This window comes from Spermophilus citellus, assembly GCF_964194105.1.
Source record: "Spermophilus citellus genome assembly, chromosome: 5".
Taxonomy (NCBI): domain Eukaryota; kingdom Metazoa; phylum Chordata; class Mammalia; order Rodentia; family Sciuridae; genus Spermophilus; species Spermophilus citellus.
The window spans coordinates 128,713,480-128,719,242 of NC_138186.1; the positions used below are offsets into that span (position 1 = coordinate 128,713,480).

The 5,763-nt window shown below is 35.3% G+C and overlaps 1 pseudogene across 1 annotated transcript; it reads left to right on the top strand.

The window, feature by feature from the left end:
* Nucleotides 1-208: 208 nt before the first annotated feature.
* LOC308650003 (U5 small nuclear ribonucleoprotein 40 kDa protein-like) lies at nt 209-5,535 on the top strand (annotated as a pseudogene). Its single transcript has one exon. The product of its transcript is annotated as a U5 small nuclear ribonucleoprotein 40 kDa protein-like (transcript).
* Nucleotides 5,536-5,763: the final 228 nt, after the last annotated feature.

The following is a 5,763-nucleotide window of genomic DNA, read 5'->3' on the forward strand; positions in this document are numbered from 1 at the left end:
CTTTTGCATGACTTGTGATTTCCAAAACCATAAAATAGAGATGATAACCCATCTCATAGGTTTGTTTAGCAGATCCAGTAAAATTGAATTCATATATTCTCTGGTACATACTAGGGACTTTCCAATATTTCACCTTACCTCTCCCTTGTTCATCTTACAAATTAAAGTTGAGTATTAGATAAAAGCAGGGATTTCAGCGGGTACCGCCATGATAGAACAGCAGAAGTGTAAGGGCCGGAGTTGCCTCTGGTTCCCGTCAAGCGGCAGTGGCAAGAGTTACTGTCGGGAGCAGCGGGGTGGGGCCCCGGAGCCGGGCAGCAACAGGGGACTCCGGGAGCTTTACTGCAAGAAAGCGGGACCTCCAAGATGTTCCTTCCTTCAAGCCCCAATCATGCTACTCTCAGGACATGAAGGAGTAATGTACTGCTGCAAGTTTCACCCAAATGGATCCACCTTAGCATCTGCAGGATTTGACCGACTGATATTGTTGTGGAATGTGACTGTGATAACTATGCTACATTGAAAGGACACAGTGGAGCAGTGATGGAACTGCATTATAATACAGATGGCAGTATGCTCTTCTCAGCATCCACAGATAAAACTGTGGCGGTGTGGGACAGTGAAACAGGAGAGAGGGTTAAAAGGCTGAAGGGACATACTTCCTTTGTGAATTCCTGTTATCCAGCCAGGAGGGGACCCCAGCTTGTCTGCACTGGCAGTGATGATGGTACTGTAAAGCTCTGGGACATCCAGAAGAAAGCAGCCATCCAGACATTTCAGAACACTTACCAGGTGTTAGCTGTAACCTTCAATGACACAAGTGATCAGATTATCTCTAGTGGAATAGACATCGATATCAAGGTCTGGGACCTACGCCAAAACAAGCTAACCTACACCATGAGAGGCCATGCAGATTCCGTGACTGGACTGAGTTTAAGTTCTGAAGGCTCTTACCTCTTGTCCAATGCAATGGACAATACAGTGAGGGTCTGAGATGTCCGACCATTTGCCCCCAAAGAGAGGTGTGTGAAGATATTTCAAGGAAATGTACATAACTTTGAAAAGAATCTCCTGAGATGTTCTTGGTCACCTGATGGAAGCAAAATAGCAGCTGGCTCAGCCAACAGGTTTGTGTATGTGTGGGATACCACAAGCAGAAGAATTCTGTATAAGCTGCCTGGCCATGCTGGCTCCATCAATGAAGTGGCTTTCCATCCTGATGAGCCCATCATTCTTTCAGCATCCAGTGACAAGAGACTGTACATGGGAGAGATTCAGTGAAGCTATGGAATGGATGACTCCAGGACTGCTTGACCTTGAGACCTCAGACTGCATAATTGGCGTCAAATGGTGCCCAGGCTGACCTCCTCCCTTCAGATGACCATTACTAGCAAGACAGAGAGGAGGTGGTATCCATATTCCAACCACCACTTGTACTCCATGTGCCAGGATGATTGAGGCAAGCTCCAAGTAGCCTCTAACACCACCTGCCAGATTTCAGGGACTGGTTTCTCCTTCCCTGCCTTTTTTTTTTTTTTTTTTTTTTTTAATAAGATTTCTTCAAAGGGACAGACATTTGGTTTGCAGTTACCTGTTTTCTAATCTGGGCAGAAGGCAGGGAATATCAACTGAAATTTGTTGGATGGGCTTGGTTGTTTTGTTTTTAATTCAGTAACTGGCTTGTATGATATTTTCTTTCTATGTTTCTGAGTCATTTTGTATTAAAAGCCAAATAGATGCCTTTTTACAAGAGAAAAAAAAAAAAGCAGGGATTTCCTCCTTAAAGGGCATGTTGTATTTATCATAGGCAAATTTAAATCTGGAGTCCTGAAAAGTTAACAAAAATCTACTTTTTAAAAAAGAAGCCACAATATCTTTAACTTAAAGTTTTTTGTTATCCTTCTTTCCCATACAATCAAGAAATGAAAATTGGTCAAACTATTGGTGAAATAATGGGACTCGTCATAAAAATTGTATTTTTGTAAACATTCAGTGAAAAGCATATACATTTACACAGATGCATATATCCTAACATTCTAACATTCAAAATATAGATTTTGGAATTTTAAAGCTTTGTTTCAGGTAAGACACAGTGATTTTTAAATGTAGGACTATTTCTTTAATTTGATACACAACTAAATGTAGTCACTTTAGTTAGATATACCTGAAAGTAAAACTTGGGTTGCATGAAAAATTTTGCTCAAATATAACCTACAATCTCTAACACATGCCAAGCTCAAGATAAGTGTGACTCATTTCACAATACCTAATGGAATTGATTATGGTATGGCAGATTCAGTCAGACTAGGAAGGTGGCCACTTTCACTTTATGAAATAAAACATGTTGGATTAGATTGCTGTTTTCATGATGTTCAGTGAAGTGACTGTGAATAAGTTTAGCTGGCATGCATTTATTTTTAGTACACAGACATAATTTAATTTTAGATTTGTTAAGTGCATTTATTTTTATATTTCATGTGTTCATTTGTTCTTTCTCCAACTTTTTTTAATTGGTGCATTAAAATTATACATAATAGTGGGATTTGTTGATACGTATTTGCACAAGCACATACTAGAACAACATAACTTGGTGAATTTTGTTCACAGTACCTCTCTTTTCTCTCCCTTGTTCCTTCCCACGTGTCCCTTCCTCTTTTCTACTGGTCTCCTTTCTATTTTCATGAGATGCCCTTTATTACTCCCCACCCCCCACTTTTTTATGTCTAGTGGATATGATTTTATTTTACATAAAAATTTGAGGCAACAGGCAATATAAAAACTAAAAAGAGGTTATTAAAGTAGTGCTAGAGATACAGGCAGGCCCATATTTATAGTAGCACAATTCACAATAGCCAAATTATGGAACCAGCCTAGGTGTCTGTCAATGGACAAATGGATAAAGAAAATGTGGTATATACAGTCATAAAGAAGAATGAAATTATGTCATTTGTAGAAAAAATGGATGAAACTTGAGAATATTATATTACGTGAAGTAAACAAAACTCAGAAAGTCAAGTTTCAAATGTCTTCTCTCATGTGGAAATTAGAAAAAAGGAAAGCGGGGCTGGTGGCGGAGGGGGGGAGCAAAGAATCTTATGAAAATAGAAGGGAGACAAGTTGAATAGAGTAAGGAGACCAGGGAGAGGGTTGAGAGGAGGAAAAGAGGAAATACTGGTGAATGAAATTGACCAAATTTTGTTGTGTGCATATAATAATATGTAAAAATAAATCTACTATATGTATACTAAAAAATAAAAGCAAGATGACACTAGATGTGCTTAAAGCTAAATGTTATAAAAGTTCTACTTGAATGAATGAATTCAGAAAAAAATTATTTAACCACTTTTTATGCAGAAATCCTAATTTAATTTGATATGAAATCATTTATTTCTTCTCAAATCTAAGTGAGCTCTTAATTCCTTACATTATATTGGTCCAATATACCTGATCATTGTTTTTCCTGTAACAATAAATAAGAAATCAAAGAATTATATGCATCCATTCAAAGAATTATATGCATTTATTCTTGGTAAATTATAAATGATATTCTCCCTTTCTAAATCATTCTTTTTGTATGATTTGGTAAGATTGAAATAAAATTTACTTTGCTGTTTCTTAGAAAAATTTCCTGATGGGGAGGGTGTTACAATTATGTTTGCTACCATCTCTTTTAACACAAAAAGGACCTGGGCATTTGGAAAAATGCTTATAGTCACCCATGAGGATGAAGCATAATAAATGTGCAACATTGGAATGGAAGGATGGAAATCTAATGGAAAATAATTAACTCAGACAGACACTTGGCAAACCTGAGCATTCTGTTTATAAAATTTCTCAACAGAAGAAATTGTTTTTTCTTTGCATGTTCACATATAGAATTTTTCCTACCCTAATCAAACAAGCTCCCAACTTAGCATAAGCTTCCTCATACAAATTCAGTGCTTTTAAATATTATTTGTCTGGTCAATGACACTGCTTTATGTACCTTGTTTTCCCACCAGAAATATATGTCTGACATCCGGGTGCTGTCAGGGAATACATGTTAACGGAGGTTCCCAGGGTTTGCATCACCTATTGTTTAAAACACAATAAACTGGCAGGGAGTAAACCAATAATAAAACAAGCCAAAAGTTGTTTGGCACCTGGAAACACATAATGTGAGACAATGACTAAGTGTTTTCTAGGGCAAGTTGTCACTCTTCTACAAACTTTATGTCTGCTAGGGATGGCACAGGTAGACTATACTTCTTACTTAATTCCGTCACTGATAAGAGCCAGAGATAGTTCACCTCCCACTGAAAGCCAAACATTTTTTTTTTTTATCATTCCTCAAGAGAATAAGAAACCATATCCTGCCCTCATATGCAATGGAAAGGTATTTTGAAGACTTGGCGACATTATCCTTGTTTCATAAATATGACCCAATATAATGCAGTTTCTTTTAAGAGCATCCATGGGAAAAAACAAGTAAGCATTCACAAGGAAAACAGAGTGTTATCAGACTCTAATGTTGACTCATAATCAGGAAACTATTTCTTAAAAATATTTTTCTTAAGTATTTTTGTGACTAGGCATTCCACCTTTTTGATTGCTTGCCTACTTAGAAAAAAAGGAAAAAAAAAAAAACCTTTCAAACTATCAGGATCAATAGTTGATATTTGTAAGATTTTTAGACATGGACAGTGAACTGAGTTAATATCCATAAAATAAAATTTTGATTTCTAAGGAGAAAAGCATTTCCTTGCATTATATTTAAAGTAATCTGAATGAGTTGAATATGAATTTTTTTACCTGACCACTTCTGGCTTTATAAAAAATAAAATAAATCTTCCATTGAGTTAAGATAAAATAGAACAAAAATATGCAAGTATGCATTGATTATTAAGGGGACAGGCTCCCACTCACACACACATATACAAGAAAAAAGGAATTTCTGACTTACAAAAAAGAAGAAAGAGTGTGCAATCAACTAAAATTGGAACTTTGATGCATTTAAAAGTTAAGAATTAAAAATATTATACAAAAATAGTAATAAACTAAGCAGCTACCCCCTGCCCCCCCAAAAAATCATAGAATAGTCCTGTTTGAAAGCAGGGGAGGAATATTAAAATCAAAATATATTGTGAAAGCTTAGTTTGAAACTTTTCTATTGCATATGAACTTTGTTGTCCCGAGAGTTAATACTAAGGTGTGCATAAACAACCCATAGTTACTTTTTCGATTATTACCTAATAATAAATTTCTTGACTACTTACTGATTATGGAAAATGTAATCTGCAACTCATATGAAGGAAAATATTAATAGCAACATGTAGAAACATTATTTTTGTAAAATGCTTTCAATTTTATGCCCCAAACATGTTTTATTTATTATTGCTCTCTTGGAATTCTAACCATGTTATAATTCCTTAATGAATCACTAAAATATATTTCAATTTATTTCACAATAAAATTAATATGTATTTGATTCACATAAACTATCTAAATAATAAATTAAGCATCTAACCAATTATCAAAAATATCCCAGATAATATTTAATTAAATTCAAATGAAGTTGGATTTAATACTTGGCCAACTAAGTGATTCAAAAATTAATAAGGAAAAAATGTACGACGTGTGACATAGAATTAAGAAGGAACTTATTATGTTAAGCAAAATAACAAGAACCGCAGAAACTTAATGAGAACAGTTGAATCAAAATAGGAAAGAGAAGTGGAAATTATCCTTGAATGTTTTAGAGTCCACACTTATGTTCACTTTTAA